At 47.2% G+C, this 23,000-nt stretch overlaps 9 non-coding genes and 1 pseudogene across 9 annotated transcripts; all 10 read left to right on the top strand.

Annotated features, from left to right (window-relative positions):
• The first annotated feature begins 4,904 nt into the window (after positions 1-4,904).
• On the top strand, positions 4,905-5,095 carry LOC141220684 (U2 spliceosomal RNA). Its single transcript, XR_012288879.1, has one exon. It is a non-coding gene; the product is annotated as a U2 spliceosomal RNA (small nuclear RNA).
• A 7,743-nt stretch (positions 5,096-12,838) lies between these two features.
• Positions 12,839-13,029, top strand: LOC141220790 (U2 spliceosomal RNA). The gene has a single exon (XR_012288931.1). It is a non-coding gene; the product is annotated as a U2 spliceosomal RNA (small nuclear RNA).
• A 1,112-nt stretch (positions 13,030-14,141) lies between these two features.
• On the top strand, positions 14,142-14,257 carry LOC141220737 (U2 spliceosomal RNA; annotated as a pseudogene).
• Positions 14,258-14,781: 524 nt separating this feature from the next.
• LOC141220652 (U2 spliceosomal RNA) lies at positions 14,782-14,964 on the top strand. The gene has a single exon (XR_012288857.1). It is a non-coding gene; the product is annotated as a U2 spliceosomal RNA (small nuclear RNA).
• A 1,115-nt stretch (positions 14,965-16,079) lies between these two features.
• On the top strand, positions 16,080-16,270 carry LOC141220789 (U2 spliceosomal RNA). The gene has a single exon (XR_012288930.1). It is a non-coding gene; the product is annotated as a U2 spliceosomal RNA (small nuclear RNA).
• A 1,115-nt stretch (positions 16,271-17,385) lies between these two features.
• LOC141220609 (U2 spliceosomal RNA) lies at positions 17,386-17,576 on the top strand. The gene has a single exon (XR_012288814.1). It is a non-coding gene; the product is annotated as a U2 spliceosomal RNA (small nuclear RNA).
• A 1,115-nt stretch (positions 17,577-18,691) lies between these two features.
• On the top strand, positions 18,692-18,882 carry LOC141220788 (U2 spliceosomal RNA). Its single transcript, XR_012288929.1, has one exon. It is a non-coding gene; the product is annotated as a U2 spliceosomal RNA (small nuclear RNA).
• Positions 18,883-19,997: 1,115 nt separating this feature from the next.
• On the top strand, positions 19,998-20,188 carry LOC141220787 (U2 spliceosomal RNA). Its single transcript, XR_012288928.1, has one exon. It is a non-coding gene; the product is annotated as a U2 spliceosomal RNA (small nuclear RNA).
• Positions 20,189-21,303: 1,115 nt separating this feature from the next.
• LOC141220786 (U2 spliceosomal RNA) lies at positions 21,304-21,494 on the top strand. Its single transcript, XR_012288927.1, has one exon. It is a non-coding gene; the product is annotated as a U2 spliceosomal RNA (small nuclear RNA).
• Positions 21,495-22,609: 1,115 nt separating this feature from the next.
• Positions 22,610-22,800, top strand: LOC141220785 (U2 spliceosomal RNA). The gene has a single exon (XR_012288926.1). It is a non-coding gene; the product is annotated as a U2 spliceosomal RNA (small nuclear RNA).
• The last annotated feature ends 200 nt before the right edge of the window (positions 22,801-23,000 follow it).

The raw sequence follows: 23,000 nt of genomic DNA, 5'->3' as shown, positions 1-23,000 counted from the left end.
CGTGCTCAGGAACCTTCTTGGTGTACAAAGGAATGAAATTCTCTCCATCCAGGATTATCCCAGAAGAGGTGACTATGACATCACATTCACTGGAGAAGGTATTTTTAGAGATGTACTAGAAAATTTAAAAAAAGTTGAAAATAGTCCTGTTTTGAAAGGGATACAAATTGTTGAGCACGTCCTGGATGAGGTAAGACTGGTTATTGTAAAAATATTTTCGCCCTTTGTTTCTGCTCCAGAAGTAATGTCATTTCTAGCAATTTATTTTAAAAGTGTTAAATGTATTGGGAAGATATTAAACGAATATAACATATGGACATCTAAGTGGAAATTCCTTGTGAAGTGTACAAGAGATCCAAATACACCAGGTGGTATACGGCTCCCCCCTGCCCGTTTCAAAATTGGGCAAACAAATGGGGATTTCTTCTTTTCTGGGATGCCAGTATATTGCAGAAATTGTGGGCGCTATGGTCATTCAAAAGAAAACTGTCATGTATCATGTAGAAATTGTGCTAGTGAAGAACATGAGACAAAAGAATGCCCTAAGGAAAAGAAATGCAGTTTTTGCCAGACTCCAGGTCACTTTTATTTTTCTTGCCCTCACAGATTTCGGGAAGATGAGCAAAAGGGGAAGTCCAAGACGTCCGACCAAGGACCAAAAGATCAGACCACCCCTCAGGAGGAGGAACAACAACCTGGAGCCTCTGGAGACAATAAGGGCGTACCAAATAGTGAAGTGTCTCCAGAGTCTATGACAGGTAAAATACCAAATCCCAAAACCTGGCTGCAGGACCTGCGGGAGTCCAAAAGGAGGGCTGAGAAGGAGCAGAAGGGCACTACTGGTAAGGTCAAAAGGGACCGACAAAAGGCCGACACAGAAGCCCATGCCCAGTCTGGGTCTCCTAGTGCTGAGGGCGCTGAGTGGATAAAGGTGGGTCCTAAGAAAAAGAAAAAGGGTGGTTCGGAGGAGGCAGCAGGAGGTGAACAGATGGACACTTCTCCAGAAGGGGACGTGGACGCTGGACCCTCAGGGGTTTCGGTCTCCGCTGCTACAGGTGGGGACCGGGATCTTGCTGCCTCTGAAGAGTCAGAGGCTCTGCCTTGTGCGCAACCTCCTCCTATAGGACGACCTTCTACAGGTCAAACAGGGGCGGCGGAACCCCTCGGGGACCCACCTGATGAGGAACTGCATGGCCAGCCAATGGAGACCCAGCGGGTTCTGCCAGCCAGCCCTCCGAGCTATGCCAGTGTAGCGTCGGGTTTATATAAATGTGGTAATCTTTCCTCCTCCACGGAGACTCTCGTGACGATACTATCAGATGAGGAGGGAGGCGCAAGCCCAGTGGTCTGATCAGGTTCATCGGACAGGTAAATCCGTTGCTCTTAGTTACCTAAGTAAAATTTCTACATTTTCTAATGATGGCTGAACTCAAAGGTATTTCCCTCAACGTGAGAGGCATAAAATCTAACACGAGAAGAACTGCTCTTTTTAATTTTTTTACATGTTTTACTGCATCTGTATTTTTTCTGCAAGAATGTAATATCCCACATGAAATGTCATATCAAAAATATAAAGATGAGTGGAAGTGTGGGCCATCTGTCTGGTCCGGATCGAATGCTGCAGGATCAGCGGGTGTAGCCATACTTTTTAAAGGGAACGTTTTAATTGATTTTATTCAGGAAATTTTACCAGGTCGTATTTTATTAGTGAAAGCTTTTATTGATGGTATTAGATGGCAGTTTTTAAATTTTTATGGATCCCCAGAGAAAAATGAAAGAGCCGAAATGCTTGATCTTTTACCATTATTTATTAATAACTCTGAACCTTTTATCTTAGCAGGGGATTTTAATTGTGTTTTAAAAGGTGAAAACCGGCGCTCCAGCTCTGTAAGCAGGAACTACGATAAAACCTCAGGTATGCTACATGATATAGTCAAAGATGCTAAATTGATAGACATATATAAAGAGTGTCATAGTGACAGCCCAGAGGACGCCGGTTTCACTTGGAGCAATGCTAATTGTAGCTCTAGGATTGATTTTATTTTTGGTTCAGATAAAACAATACCTGCCAAATGTGAAGTTTTAGCTAATATATTTTCAGACCATAAACTTTTATCCTTTACCATAAAAGTAAATGACAACAAAAAATGTGGTAAGAAAAGCTGGAAAATGAACGTATCCCTTTTAACCGACCCGCAGATTTTATCAGATTTTATTGAGTTTTATAGGAAATGTAGAAAAGGGAAAAAAACAAATGAGACTATGAGTGTATGGTGGGATAGAATGAAAGTAAAAATAAAAGACTTTTTTATTAAAAAGAGTATATGTAGAGCCAAAGAAAAATATGAAGAATATAGAATTTTAAATACCCGCCTACAAACATTATTTAAGCTCAGAGACAATGGGATAGATGTACAACTTGATATTTCAAACTTAAAAGAAGAGATTTCAAAATGGCTAGAACAAAAAGGAAAAGAGATAATTTTTCGTTCTAGAGTACAACATATAGAAGAAAATGAAAAGTGTTCCAGATATTTTTTTAGGAAAAATAAAAAAGAAAAAGTGATAATTGACCATATAGATGGTGAGAATAATATAAAAAATATGCTGGGTAAAGTTGAGGTTTTTTTTTCTAATCTTTTTAATGGAAAAAATATAGATAATAAATTAATGGATGATTCGCTGCAAGGACTAACAGCTGTTTTAGATCCCGCATCCCAAGAGTTTTTATCCCAAGTTTTAACGGAACAAGAAGTGTTAAAAACTATTAAAAGTTTTAAAACTGGAAAGGTCCCTGGTCCTGATGGCATCCCAATAGAATTTTATATATGTTTTTATGATATTTTAAAAGATGATTTGTTTTATTTGTTTACTGAGGTTTTTAATAATAAGGTTTTATTAAATTCCTGGAAGAAAGGTGAAGTCTCCCTCCTATACAAAAAAGGCGATAAATCAAAATTAGAAAACTGGAGACCAATAACACTTTTAAATTGTGACTATAAAATAATGGCTAAAATTTGTGCAAATCGTCTAAAAGAAGTCATCAGCAAAGTTATTCATTCTAATCAAGTGTGTGGGGTGCCGGGGCGCAGTATATGGGACAATCTGAATTTAGTGAAAGACTGTATTGAGGATGTGAAAGACAGAAAGGGGAAAATGGCGATTTTATCTATTGATTTTGAAAAAGCATTTGACCGTGTCTCACACTTTTATCTTTTTAAAGTTTTAGAGAAAATGGGCATACCAGAAGGGTTTTTACTATCGCTTAAAGCATTTTACAAGGATTGTACAAGTAAGATTTTAGTGAATGGTTTTAAGACACAAGAGGTATTTTTACGGTCAGGGGTGAAACAGGGATGCCCTCTGTCCCCCCTACTGTTTATCTGTGCACTGGAACCAATGTTATGTGCAATACGCCAAAATAAACAGATATGCGGTGTCCCTCTGCCTGGAAGCGGTGGTTTGGAGGCCAAGGTTGTAGGCTACATGGATGACGTGGCGGTCTTGTGTACAGATGCACCATCACTTACGGCCACTCTCCATCAAGTGCAATCCTTTTGCCTAGCTTCTGGTTTTAAAATCAATTTTAATAAGTGTAACATTTTAAGTGTTGGGGGGATGATTTTACGTGATGTACCAATTAATGTCTCCGAATCCATTTCCATTTTAGGTATATCATTCACTGAAAATAATGATGGTTATGATAGTTGGGAAACAGTTACACAGAAAGTAAATACGAAAATATGTATGTGGAACATGAGGAGACTTACAATGGAGGGTAAAGTATTGGTTTTAAAGATGGTGATTTTACCTCTTTTATTGTATCTTAGCATGGTTTTCCCCCCGCCTGTTAATGTTTTAAAAAAGATAACCAAAACCTGTTTTACCTTCTTTTGGAACTCAAAAATGGAAAAGCTGAAAAGAGAAATCGTGATGAAATCAAAAGTAAAAGGTGGTAAAGATTTTCCAGATTTTAATAGGTTTCTTTTAATCCATCTGTTCGTTTACTGTTTTAATGCCCTTTTTAAGAATCACTATTGGTCCTTTTTTATGCGTTTTAATACAGGATTTTTTATGAGAAAGTTTGGATGGTATGAAGTAAATATATCTGTGCCCCATGCTTTTAATTTGTCGCCGCATTATGAGATTTTAAGGAAAATAGTGTCCGATTTTAATTTAGGGACTAAGAAAATAGAGGAATTAAGAAATAGTAAGAAACTAATTAAAGAAATACGAAAAAGTGAGGAAATATGTAATGTTGACAGATATGATGATGACAAATCTATGTCTATCTGGAAAATGATTAACGTTTTTTATCTTTTTAATGAACAGAGAGATCTGGCTTGGAGTTGCATGCACCGCTGTCTTCCTTGCCGGGCATTCCAATACAGAAGAGGATTTGTGAGGTCTGCCATCTGCCCAAGAGCCGGATGCCAAGAAGAGGAAACGGTGGAACATCTATTATGGACATGTAATTTTGCAAAGGATTTCTGGAGAAGACTGCTCCCCCTACTGGAAAGGGTGGCAGACCTCAAGGACTTTACATATAAAACTGTGCTATACGGACTTATGGAATGCCCCACAATGGACCAGTACACAATGGCTTGGAAGACAGTGAACTGCGCCAAGTCATCTCTCTGGAAAGCGCGCAACATTGCTATTTTTAAACAAGATGTTTTATCAGTGAATGATGTTTTAAGTTTATGTTTATGTGAAATGTATACTTATTATTTAATTGACAAAAAGAAGAATGTACATATTTCCAAAAAATGGCTTGTTGACCAATGGAACCTAATTATTTAAAATCTTTGTATTTTTTTGTTTTGTAAATTTCATTTGTCTTTTAACGTTTGGTATTTGTTTAATTATGCTTGTAATTTGTTAAAGTTTTAATAAACGGTTTTATCCCTCTGCAGGGGATAGCCAAATTAAAAAAAAAAAATCTGTTCTTATCAGTTTAATATCTGATACGTCCCCTATCTGGGGACCATATATTAAATGGATTTTTAGAACAGGGAGATGGAAAAAGAGCTTGCTCTGTCCACTCCACGCATTGACCTGGTATTGCAGTATCTCCAGGACCGGTGCACCCCTTCTTTAATGCAGTTTCTAAAATCAGAAAGAATTGAATTCAATGTTTTTTGTTCATTTTTGTTATGCACACGCCCGGACTGACTGGCGTGTGCGGGTGTTGTGGTTCCACTGGACCATGGACCGGAGAGTGCCTGGAGGGGCGTGACTAAGTATCTGGCCGATCCGACCAAGGTGGCACGACGGCATACGACGCCAGTGCACCAGGGAGAAACCGGGCAGAGGGACCAGGTGCTACTCCAGGTCAAACTCCGGACACGGGGGTTGACCCACACTGGAATTACTGGAACAGGCAGGTTAGGCTGGCACAGACTGGTGGATGTAAGCAAACACGGCAGGTATGCAGAGGGGTGGATACAGGCGAGTATGCAGGCAGGGAGGTACTGGCCGAAAGGACGGGCTGGAGCACAGAAAGGTTAAGACCCAGTACAGACTGGGTCACAGAACCGCAGATGCGGTAGACAACCACAGCAGAGAGGGAACGCCCAAAGCGGTGGGCAAGAACAGAGCAGGACGGGGCTGCAGGAGCAGCGAGCACAAGCAGGGCAGGACAGGACTGCCGGAGCAGCGGGCAGAAGCAGGGCAGGACAGGACTGCCGGATCAGCGGGCAGAAGCAGGGCAGGACAGGACTGCCGGATCAGCGGGCAGAAGCAGGGCAGGACAGGACAGGACTGCCGGAGCAGCGGGCAGAAGCAGGGCAGGACAGGACAGGACTGCCGGAGCAGCGGGCAGAAGCAGGGCAGGACAGGACAGGACTGCCGGAGCAGCGGGCAGAAGCAGGGCAGGACAGGACAGGACTGCCGGAGCAGCGGGCAGAAGCAGGGCAGGACAGGACAGGACTGCCGGAGCAGCGGGCAGAAGCAGGGCAGGACAGGACAGGACTGCCGGAGCAGCGGGCAGAAGCAGGGCAGGACAGGACAGGACTGCCGGAGCAGCGGGCAGAAGCAGGGCAGGACAGGACAGGACTGCCGGAGCAGCGGGCAGAAGCAGGGCAGGACAGGACAGGACTGCCGGAGCAGCGGGCAGAAGCAGGGCAGGACAGGACAGGACTGCCGAAGCAGCGGGCAGAAGCAGGGCAGGACAGGACTGCCAGAGCAGCGGGCAGAAGCAGGGCAGGACAGGACTGCCGGAGCAGCGGGCAGAAGCAGGGCAGGACAGGACTGCCGGAGCAGCGGGCAGAAGCAGGGCAGGACAGGACTGCCGGAGCAGCGGGCAGAAGCAGGGCAGGACAGGACTGCCGGAGCAGCGGGCAGAAGCAGGGCAGGACAGGACTGCCGGAGCAGTGAGCAAGGAGTCAGAGCAGGACGGACAGGGCTCTGTTCACACGGAACAGACAGGAAGGGAAAGGCAGAGCCAGATACCCACAGGGTACTTGCAGTGAAGTAGCGAGGGGACCACAAACTCACAAACGGGAGTACAGAGACAACAAGCAGGAGTTAGGTACGAGTTCAGACTCTGCAGAAAAAGGAAAGGAACAGACAGAGGCAAAACAGGTAAAGGATAGGAGAGAGTTCAGACTGGAACTGAGTGTACGGAAGAGACCGACACTGCAGCGGGATACAGGAGCGGGTCTGGGAATACGGCCCCCAGAGAGGCGGGACGAACAGGCAAGGAGCGTGTTCAGACAGGACAGACAAGATACAGGAACGGATCTAGGTAATCGGCCCCTAGAAGGCGGGAGGAACAGGCTAGGAGCGTGTTCAGACAGGCCTGGAAATACAGCCTCCAGGAAAGGCAGCAGGCAAGAGTACACAGACAGGACTCAGTTCAGACACGGGAACTGATACCACAAGGCAGGAGACATAGACAGGACTCAGTTCAGACACGGGAACAGATACTGCAAGACAGGAGAAATAGACAGGACTCAGTTCAGACAGGAACAGATACCACAAGGCAGGGACACAAACAGGACTCTGTTCAGACGGGAACAGATACCGCAAGGCACAGACAGGCAGATCTAGGAATACGGCCCCTAGAAGGCGAAAGAACAGGCAAGAAGCGTGTTCACAAAAACAGACCACAGTTCAGACACAGAACTGGAAAACAGGCAGGAAAACAGGATAGGACCTGGCATGTCAGAGACAAAAAGCCGACTGACAGGACACAATGCTCAGGCGCCATCTTGAGGAAGAAGGTGGTATAAATACCCAAAGATGGACAGCAATAGGCTGAAGGTGCAACAGGGGCGTGTCCACAGCAGGTACAAGAAACAGGAAGTTCAGCGGGTGTCGCCCTATGCAGCCAAAACAGACAAACAGACAGCAAGGAGGGAAGCCAGAGAGACATTCTGGACTGGAGATCAAGTGCGCGCTCTTGCACAGTGGGAGATGGACCACCATGCAAGGACGCCGCCAGGTATGTTACAGTACCCCCCCCTTACGCCCCCTCTTCCTCAGGCCTGCCAGAATCTTCCGCAGGGAATTCGAGGACCAGTCGTTCACTTCAAGGAGATCACTTCCACTGTCCACAGGAAAAATTGATTTCATCTGGTGAGCTAGGATGCTACCTCCTATCCAGCCATCCCTAGCAACAGACGAAACGGGTGGAGTACCAGGAACAGCACACAAGGAAGTCTCTCTCCACATATTTTCAGGTGGCACCCCAGAGGGTACAGGAGACGACTGGAAGTCCTTCACCGGGTTGGAGGGGGACAGAGACTTGGGGGTAATCTCTGCTTCGAGGTACATCTTGTCAAGCTCACAGGAAGAAATAGACGGGTTATCAGGTACATAATGAGGAAAAGTCACTGTCTCTTTGTTATCTGGTGGTACCCCGGAGAATTCAGGAAACAACTGGAGGTCCTCCGCCGGGTCAGAAGAGTGCAGAGGCTCAGAGAAAACATCTGCTTCAGAGTACACAAGGTCGGACTCACTGGACGAAGCAAGCGAGGTATCAGATCCAGGATATAGGAAAGTCTCTGTCCATTCACCACCAGGTGGCACCCCGAAGGGTTCTGGAGACAACTGGAGGTCCTCCGCCTGGTCGGAGGGGTGTAGAGACTCGGGATTAACCTCTGCTTCGGAGTACACTAGGTTGGACTCACTGGACGAAGCGAGCGAGGTATCAGGTACAGAGTAAAGGAGAGTCTCTGTCCTTTCGCTACCAGGTAGCACCCCGAAGGGTTCTGGACACAACTGGAGGTCCTCCGCCTGGTCGGAGGGGTGTAGAGACTCGGGAGTAACCTCTGCTTCGGAGTACACTAGGTTGGACTCACTGGACGAAGCGAGCGAGGTATCAGGTACAGAGTATAGGAGAGTCTCTGTCCTTTCGCTACCAGGTAGCACCCCGAAGGGTTCTGGAGACAACTGGAGGTCCTCCGCCTGGTCGGAGGGGTGTAGAGACTCGGGGGTAACTACCACTTTGGGGTACCCATTGTCAGGCTCACAGGACGAAGCGGACAAAGTATCGAGTACCGAGTGTAGAGAAGTCTCTCTCCATTTGTCATCGAGTGGTATCCCGGAGGATTCAGGAGGCAACAGGGGGTCCTCCGCCAGGTAGTAGAGGTGCACAGACTCTGAGGTAACCACAGCTTTGGAGCATCCTTGGACATGCACACCGGTTAAAGTGGGTGAAGCATCTGATGCTGGGTGCAGGAAGTTCTCCTGTGTGGAGTCTGGATGGGCAGAAGTCTCTTCGGGCAGGAGAACCGGAGCACTACCCACACACATTACCCATTGGGGCTTCTCCGGGATACAGGGAGATGAAGCTTCAGTAGGGACTTCAAGGTTGGGGTCAGGAGGTCTCAGGGAGGACAGACCCTGGCGTGACGGCTTGCCTCTACGTCTAGCACGTCTGGACTGCCTCTTGAGGTTGGGAGAAGTATTCCGGAAAGCGTAGTCACCCTGTGAGGATTCTGGGTGGGCAGTAGTCTCATTGGGCTGGAGGACTATTGCGCTACCCACACACATTACCCATCGGGGCTGCTCCGGGATATTGGGAGGTGAAGCTTCAGCAGGAGCCTCCGGGTTAGGATCATCGAAGACCATTAGAAAGGCCACCAGGAAGGCCATTAGGTCCAGGAGGATCGGATCCCGTGTTTCATATAGGGGGTTGATCCATTCCAAGGCATCACCCGCCAGGTAAGACATAATGAATGCCACCTTAACCCGATCGGTGGGAAAACATAGAGGGTAGAACTTGAAGTGTAGCATGCATTGCTCCACAAATGCACGACTTTGTCTTGGATCCCCATAGTAACGTGGCGGATCCGCAGGAACGAGAGCAGATAGATCCATCTGGACGGGTGCGTAATTCGCCTGGAACTCAGCTGAGAAAAAAAAAAACTTTTATTTATTTATTTTTAATGCATGTATTCGCTGGAAAACTTCTCAGAGAGCGAAGGCCGTGGGGCTCAACGGGAACCATGGCCTGAGCATGCTGTTATGCACACGCCCGGACTGACTGGCGTGTGCGGGTGCTGTGGTTCCACTGGACCATGGACCGGAGAGTGCCTGGAGGGGCGTGACTAAGTATCTGGCCGATCCGACCAAGGTGGCACGACGGCATACGACGCCAGTGCACCAGGGAGAAACCGGGCAGAGGGACCAGGTGCTACTCCAGGTCAAACTCCGGACACGGGGGTTGACCCACACTGGAATTACTGGAACAAGCAGGTTAGGCTGGCACAGACTGGTGGATGTAAGCAAACATGGCAGGTATGCAGAGGGGTGGATACAGGCGAGTATGCAGGCAGGGAGGTACTGGCCGAAAGGACGGGCTGGAGCACAGAAAGGTTAAGACCCAGTACAGACTGGGTCACAGAACCGCAGATGCGGTAGACAACCACAGCAGAGAGGGAACGCCCAAAGCGGTGGGCAAGAACAGAGCAGGACGGGGCTGCAGGAGCAGCAAGCACAAGCAGGGCAGGACAGGACTGCCGGAGCAGCGGGCAGAAGCAGGGCAGGACAGGACTGCCGGATCAGCGGGCAGAAGCAGGGCAGGACAGGACTGCCGGATCAGCGGGCAGAAGCAGGGCAGGACAGGACAGGACTGCCGGAGCAGCGGGCAGAAGCAGGGCAGGACAGGACAGGACTGCCGGAGCAGCGGGCAGAAGCAGGGCAGGACAGGACAGGACTGCCGGAGCAGCGGGCAGAAGCAGGGCAGGACAGGACAGGACTGCCGGAGCAGCGGGCAGAAGCAGGGCAGGACAGGACAGGACTGCCGGAGCAGCGGGCAGAAGCAGGGCAGGACAGGACAGGACTGCCGGAGCAGCGGGCAGAAGCAGGGCAGGACAGGACAGGACTGCCGGAGCAGCGGGCAGAAGCAGGGCAGGACAGGACAGGACTGCCGGAGCAGCGGGCAGAAGCAGGGCAGGACAGGACAGGACTGCCGGAGCAGCGGGCAGAAGCAGGGCAGGACAGGACAGGACTGCCGAAGCAGCGGGCAGAAGCAGGGCAGGACAGGACTGCCAGAGCAGCGGGCAGAAGCAGGGCAGGACAGGACTGCCGGAGCAGCGGGCAGAAGCAGGGCAGGACAGGACTGCCGGAGCAGCGGGCAGAAGCAGGGCAGGACAGGACTGCCGGAGCAGCGGGCAGAAGCAGGGCAGGACAGGACTGCCGGAGCAGCGGGCAGAAGCAGGGCAGGACAGGACTGCCGGAGCAGTGAGCAAGGAGTCAGAGCAGGACGGACAGGGCTCTGTTCACACGGAACAGACAGGAAGGGAAAGGCAGAGCCAGATACCCACAGGGTACTTGCAGTGAAGTAGCGAGGGGACCACAAACTCACAAACGGGAGTACAGAGACAACAAGCAGGAGTTAGGTACGAGTTCAGACTCTGCAGAAAAAGGAAAGGAACAGACAGAGGCAAAACAGGTAAAGGATAGGAGAGAGTTCAGACTGGAACTGAGTGTACGGAAGAGACCGACACTGCAGCGGGATACAGGAGCGGGTCTGGGAATACGGCCCCCAGAGAGGCGGGACGAACAGGCAAGGAGCGTGTTCAGACAGGACAGACAAGATACAGGAACGGATCTAGGTAATCGGCCCCTAGAAGGCGGGAGGAACAGGCTAGGAGCGTGTTCAGACAGGCCTGGAAATACAGCCTCCAGGAAAGGCAGCAGGCAAGAGTACACAGACAGGACTCAGTTCAGACACGGGAACTGATACCACAAGGCAGGAGACATAGACAGGACTCAGTTCAGACACGGGAACAGATACTGCAAGACAGGAGAAATAGACAGGACTCAGTTCAGACAGGAACAGATACCACAAGGCAGGGACACAAACAGGACTCTGTTCAGACGGGAACAGATACCGCAAGGCACAGACAGGCAGATCTAGGAATACGGCCCCTAGAAGGCGAAAGAACAGGCAAGAAGCGTGTTCACAAAAACAGACCACAGTTCAGACACAGAACTGGAAAACAGGCAGGAAAACAGGATAGGACCTGGCATGTCAGAGACAAAAAGCCGACTGACAGGACACAATGCTCAGGCGCCATCTTGAGGAAGAAGGTGGTATAAATACCCAAAGATGGACAGCAATAGGCTGAAGGTGCAACAGGGGCGTGTCCACAGCAGGTACAAGAAACAGGAAGTTCAGCGGGTGTCGCCCTATGCAGCCAAAACAGACAAACAGACAGCAAGGAGGGAAGCCAGAGAGACATTCTGGACTGGAGATCAAGTGCGCGCTCTTGCACAGTGGGAGATGGACCACCATGCAAGGACGCCGCCAGGTATGTTACAATTTTGCTTGTTTGTCGGATTTTGGGATGGACTCTTTGGATTTGCTTTTCTTCTCCTCATTGGATTTTTCATGTTCAAAGTTGCAGAAGCCAGATTACAAGCTCATTTTGGTTCAACTTCAGCAACTGTGCATTGCATTGCCATGTAATGTGATGCAATGCTATCTTTCTAGCTCTCCCTTTTTACTTCCTTTTGGATAAACAGACATATTAGGCAAGCATTTTGGAGCTTTCACCTAAATAACTACAGGTGGTGAGATAAGCTGCACAATATAATTGACCTTTCAGTATATTGTTGCACACACACCATCTATTTAGCAAATGCCCTTGTTATCAACAGCAGCCTTTTAAACTCACCTGAGCTAACAGGTATGTGCGCTGGTTACTCTGCTGCGCTTAAAATTTCTTTTTTGGTTTGCTACAATGCCTTTTCTGAAACGTTGTCTCCTTCTGCTGGGACACTGACTTCTTTCATTTAATGCCTGCAGACTATAAAAGAGAACCCAACCCAAAAAGTTTGGTTGATTAGTCTGTGGCATTCTGTTAAACTGTTGCTTATGGCGGTCTCTGTGAGCTTCTCAGCGACATTCAGCCAGCCAGGTATCCTGCCTGCAGTAGATGGAATGTGGCAATGGAACGCTGGCTGCGCGTGTCATAATAGGCTCTGAGCCTTTATATACCTGTGCACAGCAGCAGCCACCTTCAGTCTGCTGCTGGACAGCCAGCAGCAGCAGCAGCAGGAGAGGTATGTAATCAGGAGCCCTCCTGCTAAGGGTAGACAGCTGCTCGTTCCACCCCACCCCCCGCCTTAATTGGTTCTCCTCCCTTCCAACGGTGTTGAGGCGGGTGGGAACAGCAGGGGGTGAAGGTGCTGTGTTTAAAGAGGTGGAGTTATGCAGATCTAAAACGCGTGGATTGCAGCAGCAGCAAGCCGAAAAGTGCAGGCATGTAAGGGATCTAGAGGTTGACAACATGTCTTCTTAACGGGAGTCCAGGAGCTCATCTCCACAAATGGACTTTTCAGGATCCTTGGGTGGCTCCGTAGTTTGAAACCAATTCTGGTTATCGCTTCTCGGCCTTTTGGCTAAGATCAAGTGTAGTATCTGTTCTTATCAGTTTAATATCTGATACGTCCCCTATCTGGGGACCATATATTAAATGGATTTTTAGAACAGGGAGATGGAAAAAGAGCTTGCTCTGTCCACTCCACGCATTGACCTGGTATTGCAGTATCTCCAGGACCGGTGCACCCCTTCTTTAATGCAGTTTCTAAAATCAGAAAGAATTGAATTCAATGTTTTTTGTTCATTTTGCTTGTTTGTCGGATTTTGGGATGGACTCTTTGGCTTTGCTTTTCTTCTCCTCATTGGATTTTTCATGTTCAAAGTTGCAGAAGCCAGATTACAAGCTCATTTTGGTTCAACTTCAGCAACTGTGCATTGCATTGCCATGTAATGTGATGCAATGCTATCTTTCTAGCTCTCCCTTTTTACTTCCTTTTGGATAAACAGACATATTAGGCAAGCATTTTGGAGCTTTCACCTAAATAACTACAGGTGGTGAGATAAGCTGCACAATATAATTGACCTTTCAGTATATTGTTGCACACACACCATCTATTTAGCAAATGCCCTTGTTATCAACAGCAGCCTTTTAAACTCACCTGAGCTAACAGGTATGTGCGCTGGTTACTCTGCTGCGCTTAAAATTTCTTTTTTGGTTTGCTACAATGCCTTTTCTGAAACGTTGTCTCCTTCTGCTGGAACACTGACTTCTTTCATTTAATGCCTGCAGACTATAAAAGAGAACCCAACCCAAAAAGTTTGGTTGATTAGTCTGTGGCATTCTGTTAAACTGTTGCTTATGGCGGTCTCTGTGAGCTTCTCAGCGACATTCAGCCAGCCAGGTATCCTGCCTGCAGTAGATGGAATGTGGCAATGGAACGCTGGCTGCGCGTGTCATAATAGGCTCTGAGCCTTTATATACCTGTGCACAGCAGCAGCCACCTTCAGTCTGCTGCTGGACAGCCAGCAGCAGCAGCAGGAGAGGTATGTAATCAGGAGCCCTCCTGCTAAGGGTAGACAGCTGCTCGTTCCACCCCACCCCCCGCCTTAATTGGTTCTCCTCCCTTCCAACGGTGTTGAGGCGGGTGGGAACAGCAGGGGGTGAAGGTGCTGTGTTTAAAGAGGTGGAGTTATGCAGATCTAAAACGCGTGGATTGCAGCAGCAGCAAGCCGAAAAGTGCAGGCATGTAAGGGATCTAGAGGTTGACAACATGTCTTCTTAACGGGAGTCCAGGAGCTCATCTCCACAAATGGACTTTTCAGGATCCTTGGGTGGCTCCGTAGTTTGAAACCAATTCTGGTTATCGCTTCTCGGCCTTTTGGCTAAGATCAAGTGTAGTATCTTTTGAAAAGGCAGTTTTGTCCTTGGGCTGCCCTAGTAAATTGATGCATATTACACACTGGTTTGGTGCACTTGTTAGTACGCCAGGTGGCTCATAGAGTTATCTGATGGAAAACATGGCCCTCCAGGATCGAAGTCACTAGGCTGGGTAAGTGTGAGGGCTTTGGAGCAATGTGCCCCAGGAGTAGGTGCCCTGGTGGGAGTCCAAGCTTACTGGGACTGGGAACCCCAGAAAGACTTGGCTTCGTAGCACGCCGCACCTTTGCCAATCATACTTTCTGAGCAACCCCCCCTATTCCTGGCCTCCGGGCTAGGAAGGGGAATTTTTATAAACCCGGTCGGAGGTCCGGTCAGCTTTGGGCTGAGAAACCAACACAGGCTCCAGCTCCACTAGGGTGGCAGCCTAGATGGAAGCTGGGAGCACAAAAACGGCTCTTCTCCGGCTTCGGCTAGGGAGAGCATCGGAGATCCCTGACCCTCGCTGTGGCCTTCTGGCTCGGAGGGATGGGGATGGTTTATTGGGGACCCTCTCCTCCGGGAAGGGTCCACATGAATCCTCGCCTCGTGCGCTGTTTTGGTGTGACTTCGGTCACATTTTTCAGTGCCTTGGATGCAGCTTCAATCAAAAAAATCTGTTCTTATCAGTTTAATATCTGATACGTCCCCTATCTGGGGACCATATATTAAATGGATTTTTAGAACAGGGAGATGGAAAAAGAGCTTGCTCTGTCCACTCCACGCATTGACCTGGTATTGCAGTATCTCCAGGACCGGTGCACCCCTTCTTTAATGCAGTTTCTAAAATCAGAAAGAATTGAATTCAATGTTTTTTGTTCATTTTGCTTGTTTGTCGGATTTTGGGATGGACTCTTTGGCTTTGCTTTTCTTCTCCTCATTGGATTTTTCATGTTCAAAGTTGCAGAAGCCAGATTACAAGCTCATTTTGGTTCAACTTCAGCAACTGTGCATTGCATTGCCATGTAATGTGATGCAATGCTATCTTTCTAGCTCTCCCTTTTTACTTCCTTTTGGATAAACAGACATATTAGGCAAGCATTTTGGAGCTTTCACCTAAATAACTACAGGTGGTGAGATAAGCTGCACAATATAATTGACCTTTCAGTATATTGTTGCACACACACCATCTATTTAGCAAATGCCCTTGTTATCAACAGCAGCCTTTTAAACTCACCTGAGCTAACAGGTATGTGCGCTGGTTACTCTGCTGCGCTTAAAATTTCTTTTTTGGTTTGCTACAATGCCTTTTCTGAAACGTTGTCTCCTTCTGCTGGAACACTGACTTCTTTCATTTAATGCCTGCAGACTATAAAAGAGAACCCAACCCAAAAAGTTTGGTTGATTAGTCTGTGGCATTCTGTTAAACTGTTGCTTATGGCGGTCTCTGTGAGCTTCTCAGCGACATTCAGCCAGCCAGGTATCCTGCCTGCAGTAGATGGAATGTGGCAATGGAACGCTGGCTGCGCGTGTCATAATAGGCTCTGAGCCTTTATATACCTGTGCACAGCAGCAGCCACCTTCAGTCTGCTGCTGGACAGCCAGCAGCAGCAGCAGCAGGAGAGGTATGTAATCAGGAGCCCTCCTGCTAAGGGTAGACAGCTGCTCGTTCCACCCCACCCCCCGCCTTAATTGGTTCTCCTCCCTTCCAACGGTGTTGAGGCGGGTGGGAACAGCAGGGGGTGAAGGTGCTGTGTTTAAAGAGGTGGAGTTATGCAGATCTAAAACGCGTGGATTGCAGCAGCAGCAAGCCGAAAAGTGCAGGCATGTAAGGGATCTAGAGGTTGACAACATGTCTTCTTAACGGGAGTCCAGGAGCTCATCTCCACAAATGGACTTTTCAGGATCCTTGGGTGGCTGCGTAGTTTGAAACCAATTCTGGTTATCGCTTCTCGGCCTTTTGGCTAAGATCAAGTGTAGTATCTGTTCTTATCAGTTTAATATCTGATACGTCCCCTATCTGGGGACCATATATTAAATGGATTTTTAGAACAGGGAGATGGAAAAAGAGCTTGCTCTGTCCACTCCACGCATTGACCTGGTATTGCAGTATCTCCAGGACCGGTGCACCCCTTCTTTAATGCAGTTTCTAAAATCAGAAAGAATTGAATTCAATGTTTTTTGTTCATTTTGCTTGTTTGTCGGATTTTGGGATGGACTCTTTGGCTTTGCTTTTCTTCTCCTCATTGGATTTTTCATGTTCAAAGTTGCAGAAGCCAGATTACAAGCTCATTTTGGTTCAACTTCAGCAACTGTGCATTGCATTGCCATGTAATGTGATGCAATGCTATCTTTCTAGCTCTCCCTTTTTACTTCCTTTTGGATAAACAGACATATTAGGCAAGCATTTTGGAGCTTTCACCTAAATAACTACAGGTGGTGAGATAAGCTGCACAATATAATTGACCTTTCAGTATATTGTTGCACACACACCATCTATTTAGCAAATGCCCTTGTTATCAACAGCAGCCTTTTAAACTCACCTGAGCTAACAGGTATGTGCGCTGGTTACTCTGCTGCGCTTAAAATTTCTTTTTTGGTTTGCTACAATGCCTTTTCTGAAACGTTGTCTCCTTCTGCTGGAACACTGACTTCTTTCATTTAATGCCTGCAGACTATAAAAGAGAACCCAACCCAAAAAGTTTGGTTGATTAGTCTGTGGCATTCTGTTAAACTGTTGCTTATGGCGGTCTCTGTGAGCTTCTCAGCGACATTCAGCCAGCCAGGTATCCTGCCTGCAGTAGATGGAATGTGGCAATGGAACGCTGGCTGCGCGTGTCATAATAGGCTCTGAGCCTTTATATACCTGTGCACAGCAGCAGCCACCTTCAGTCTGCTGCTGGACAGCCAGCAGCAGCAGCAGCAGGAGAGGTATGTAATCAGGAGCCCTCCTGCTAAGGGTAGACAGCTGCTCGTTCCACCCCACCCCCCGCCTTAATTGGTTCTCCTCCCTTCCAACGGTGTTGAGGCGGGTGGGAACAGCAGGGGGTGAAGGTGCTGTGTTTAAAGAGGTGGAGTTATGCAGATCTAAAACGTGTGGATTGCAGCAGCAGCAAGCCGAAAAGTGCAGGCATGTAAGGGATCTAGAGGTTGACAACATGTCTTCTTAACGGGAGTCCAGGAGCTCATCTCCACAAATGGACTTTTCAGGATCCTTGGGTGGCTCCGTAGTTTGAAACCAATTCTGGTTATCGCTTCTCGGCCTTTTGGCTAAGATCAAGTGTAGTATCTGTTCTTATCAGTTTAATATCTGATACGTCCCCTATCTGGGGACCATATATTAAATGGATTTTTAGAACAGGGAGATGGAAAAAGAGCTTGCTCTGTCCACTTCACGCATTGACCTGGTATTGCAGTATCTCCAGGACCGGTGCACCCCTTCTTTAATGCAGTTTCTAAAATCAGAAAGAATTGAATTCAATGTTTTTTGTTCATTTTGCTTGTTTGTCGGATTTTGGGATGGACTCTTTGGCTTTGCTTTTCTTCTCCTCATTGGATTTTTCATGTTCAAAGTTGCAGAAGCCAGATTACAAGCTCATTTTGGTTCAACTTCAGCAACTGTGCATTGCATTGCCATGTAATGTGATGCAATGCTATCTTTCTAGCTCTCCCTTTTTACTTCCTTTTGGATAAACAGACATATTAGGGAAGCATTTTGGAGCTTTCACCTAAATAACTACAGGTGGTGAGATAAGCTGCACAATATAATTGACCTTTCAGTATATTGTTGCACACACACCATCTATTTAGCAAATGCCCTTGTTATCAACAGCAGCCTTTTAAACTCACCTGAGCTAACAGGTATGTGCGCTGGTTACTCTGCTGCGCTTAAAATTTCTTTTTTGGTTTGCTACAATGCCTTTTCTGAAACGTTGTCTCCTTCTGCTGGAACACTGACTTCTTTCATTTAATGCCTGCAGACTATAAAAGAGAACCCAACCCAAAAAGTTTGGTTGATTAGTCTGTGGCATTCTGTTAAACTGTTGCTTATGGCGGTCTCTGTGAGCTTCTCAGCGACATTCAGCCAGCCAGGTATCCTGCCTGCAGTAGATGGAATGTGGCAATGGAACGCTGGCTGCGCGTGTCATAATAGGCTCTGAGCCTTTATATACCTGTGCACAGCAGCAGCCACCTTCAGTCTGCTGCTGGACAGCCAGCAGCAGCAGCAGCAGGAGAGGTATGTAATCAGGAGCCCTCCTGCTAAGGGTAGACAGCTGCTCGTTCCACCCCACCCCCCGCCTTAATTGGTTCTCCTCCCTTCCAACGGTGTTGAGGCGGGTGGGAACAGCAGGGGGTGAAGGTGCTGTGTTTAAAGAGGTGGAGTTATGCAGATCTAAAACGCGTGGATTGCAGCAGCAGCAAGCCGAAAAGTGCAGGCATGTAAGGGATCTAGAGGTTGACAACATGTCTTCTTAACGGGAGTCCAGGAGCTCATCTCCACAAATGGACTTTTCAGGATCCTTGGGTGGCTCCGTAGTTTGAAACCAATTCTGGTTATCGCTTCTCGGCCTTTTGGCTAAGATCAAGTGTAGTATCTGTTCTTATCAGTTTAATATCTGATACGTCCCCTATCTGGGGACCATATATTAAATGGATTTTTAGAACAGGGAGATGGAAAAAGAGCTTGCTCTGTCCACTCCACGCATTGACCTGGTATTGCAGTATCTCCAGGACCGGTGCACCCCTTCTTTAATGCAGTTTCTAAAATCAGAAAGAATTGAATTCAATGTTTTTTGTTCATTTTGCTTGTTTGTCGGATTTTGGGATGGACTCTTTGGCTTTGCTTTTCTTCTCCTCATTGGATTTTTCATGTTCAAAGTTGCAGAAGCCAGATTACAAGCTCATTTTGGTTCAACTTCAGCAACTGTGCATTGCATTGCCATGTAATGTGATGCAATGCTATCTTTCTAACTCTCCCTTTTTACTTCCTTTTGGATAAACAGACATATTAGGCAAGCATTTTGGAGCTTTCACCTAAATAACTACAGGTGGTGAGATAAGCTGCACAATATAATTGACCTTTCAGTATATTGTTGCACACACACCATCTATTTAGCAAATGCCCTTGTTATCAACAGCAGCCTTTTAAACTCACCTGAGCTAACAGGTATGTGCGCTGGTTACTCTGCTGCGCTTAAAATTTCTTTTTTGGTTTGCTACAATGCCTTTTCTGAAACGTTGTCTCCTTCTGCTGGAACACTGACTTCTTTCATTTAATGCCTGCAGACTATAAAAGAGAACCCAACCCAAAAAGTTTGGTTGATTAGTCTGTGGCATTCTATTAAACTGTTGCTTATGGCGGTCTCTGTGAGCTTCTCAGCGACATTCAGCCAGCCAGGTATCCTGCCTGCAGTAGATGGAATGTGGCAATGGAACGCTGGCTGCGCGTGTCATAATAGGCTCTGAGCCTTTATATACCTGTGCACAGCAGCAGCCACCTTCAGTCTGCTGCTGGACAGCCAGCAGCAGCAGCAGCAGGAGAGGTATGTAATCAGGAGCCCTCCTGCTAAGGGTAGACAGCTGCTCGTTCCACCCCACCCCCCGCCTTAATTGGTTCTCCTCCCTTCCAACGGTGTTGAGGCGGGTGGGAACAGCAGGGGGTGAAGGTGCTGTGTTTAAAGAGGTGGAGTTATGCAGATCTAAAACGCGTGGATTGCAGCAGCAGCAAGCCGAAAAGTGCAGGCATGTAAGGGATCTAGAGGTTGACAACATGTCTTCTTAACGGGAGTCCAGGAGCTCATCTCCACAAATGGACTTTTCAGGATCCTTGGGTGGCTCCGTAGTTTGAAACCAATTCTGGTTATCGCTTCTCGGCCTTTTGGCTAAGATCAAGTGTAGTATCTGTTCTTATCAGTTTAATATCTGATACGTCCCCTATCTGGGGACCATATATTAAATGGATTTTTAGAACAGGGAGATGGAAAAAGAGCTTGCTCTGTCCACTCCACGCATTGACCTGGTATTGCAGTATCTCCAGGACCGGTGCACCCCTTCTTTAATGCAGTTTCTAAAATCAGAAAGAATTGAATTCAATGTTTTTTGTTCATTTTGCTTGTTTGTCGGATTTTGGGATGGACTCTTTGGCTTTGCTTTTCTTCTCCTCATTGGATTTTTCATGTTCAAAGTTGCAGAAGCCAGATTACAAGCTCATTTTGGTTCAACTTCAGCAACTGTGCATTGCATTGCCATGTAATGTGATGCAATGCTATCTTTCTAGCTCTCCCTTTTTACTTCCTTTTGGATAAACAGACATATTAGGCAAGCATTTTGGAGCTTTCACCTAAATAACTACAGGTGGTGAGATAAGCTGCACAATATAATTGACCTTTCAGTATATTGTTGCACACACACCATCTATTTAGCAAATGCCCTTGTTATCAACAGCAGCCTTTTAAACTCACCTGAGCTAACAGGTATGTGCGCTGGTTACTCTGCTGCGCTTAAAATTTCTTTTTTGGTTTGCTACAATGCCTTTTCTGAAACGTTGTCTCCTTCTGCTGGAACACTGACTTCTTTCATTTAATGCCTGCAGACTATAAAAGAGAACCCAACCCAAAAAGTTTGGTTGATTAGTCTGTGGCATTCTGTTAAACTGTTGCTTATGGCGGTCTCTGTGAGCTTCTCAGCGACATTCAGCCAGCCAGGTATCCTGCCTGCAGTAGATGGAATGTGGCAATGGAACGCTGGCTGCGCGTGTCATAATAGGCTCTGAGCCTTTATATACCTGTGCACAGCAGCAGCCACCTTCAGTCTGCTGCTGGACAGCCAGCAGCAGCAGCAGCAGGAGAGGTATGTAATCAGGAGCCCTCCTGCTAAGGGTAGACAGCTGCTCGTTCCACCCCACCCCCCGCCTTAATTGGTTCTCCTCCCTTCCAACGGTGTTGAGGCGGGTGGGAACAGCAGGGGGTGAAGGTGCTGTGTTTAAAGAGGTGGAGTTATGCAGATCTAAAACGCGTGGATTGCAGCAGCAGCAAGCCGAAAAGTGCAGGCATGTAAGGGATCTAGAGGTTGACAACATGTCTTCTTAACGGGAGTCCAGGAGCTCATCTCCACAAATGGACTTTTCAGGATCCTTGGGTGGCTCCGTAGTTTGAAACCAATTCTGGTTATCGCTTCTCGGCCTTTTGGCTAAGATCAAGTGTAGTATCTGTTCTTATCAGTTTAATATCTGATACGTCCCCTATCTGGGGACCATATATTAAATGGATTTTTAGAACAGGGAGATGGAAAAAGAGCTTGCTCTGTCCACTCCACGCATTGACCTGGTATTGCAGTATCTCCAGGACCGGTGCACCCCTTCTTTAATACAGTTTCTAAAATCAGAAAGAATTGAATTCAATGTTTTTTGTTCATTTTGCTTGTTTGTCGGATTTTGGGATGGACTCTTTGGCTTTGCTTTTCTTCTCCTCATTGGATTTTTCATGTTCAAAGTTGCAGAAGCCAGATTACAAGCTCATTTTGGTTCAACTTCAGCAACTGTGCATTGCATTGCCATGTAATGTGATGCAATGCTATCTTTCTAGCTCTCCCTTTTTACTTCCTTTTGGATAAACAGACATATTAGGCAAGCATTTTGGAGCTTTCACCTAAATAACTACAGGTGGTGAGATAAGCTGCACAATATAATTGACCTTTCAGTATATTGTTGCACACACACCATCTATTTAGCAAATGCCCTTGTTATCAACAGCAGCCTTTTAAACTCACCTGAGCTAACAGGTATGTGCGCTGGTTACTCTGCTGCGCTTAAAATTTCTTTTTTGGTTTGCTACAATGCCTTTTCTGAAACGTTGTCTCCTTCTGCTGGAACACTGACTTCTTTCATTTAATGCCTGCAGACTATAAAAGAGAACCCAACCCAAAAAGTTTGGTTGATTAGTCTGTGGCATTCTGTTAAACTGTTGCTTATGGCGGTCTCTGTGAGCTTCTCAGCGACATTCAGCCAGCCAGGTATCCTGCCTGCAGTAGATGGAATGTGGCAATGGAACGCTGGCTGCGCGTGTCATAATAGGCTCTGAGCCTTTATATACCTGTGCACAGCAGCAGCCACCTTCAGTCTGCTGCTGGACAGCCAGCAGCAGCAGCAGCAGGAGAGGTATGTAATCAGGAGCCCTCCTGCTAAGGGTAGACAGCTGCTCGTTCCACCCCACCCCCCGCCTTAATTGGTTCTCCTCCCTTCCAACGGTGTTGAGGCGGGTGGGAACAGCAGGGGGTGAAGGTGCTGTGTTTAAAGAGGTGGAGTTATGCAGATCTAAAACGCGTGGATTGCAGCAGCAGCAAGCCGAAAAGTGCAGGCATGTAAGGGATCTAGAGGTTGACAACATGTCTTCTTAACGGGAGTCCAGGAGCTCATCTCCACAAATGGACTTTTCAGGATCCTTGGGTGGCTTCGTAGTTTGAAACCAATTCTGGTTATCGCTTCTCGGCCTTTTGGCTAAGATCAAGTGTAGTATCTGTTCTTATCAGTTTAATATCTGATACGTCCCCTATCTGGGGACCATATATTAAATGGATTTTTAGAACAGGGAGATGGAAAAAGAGCTTGCTCTGTCCACTCCACGCATTGACCTGGTATTGCAGTATCTCCAGGACCGGTGCACCCCTTCTTTAATGCAGTTTCTAAAATCAGAAAGAATTGAATTCAATGTTTTTTGTTCATTTTGCTTGTTTGTCGGATTTTGGGATGGACTCTTTGGCTTTGCTTTTCTTCTCCTCATTGGATTTTTCATGTTCAAAGTTGCAGAAGCCAGATTACAAGCTCATTTTGGTTCAACTTCAGCAACTGTGCATTGCATTGCCATGTAA

Source organism: Phyllobates terribilis, unplaced genomic scaffold (assembly GCF_046119375.1).
Source record: "Phyllobates terribilis strain yellow unplaced genomic scaffold, ASM4611937v1 Scaffold_298__1_contigs__length_2340664, whole genome shotgun sequence".
NCBI lineage: Eukaryota > Metazoa > Chordata > Amphibia > Anura > Dendrobatidae > Phyllobates > Phyllobates terribilis.
The sequence above is the reverse complement of the archived record's forward strand: the minus strand, read 5'-3'. Positions and strand labels throughout refer to the sequence as shown.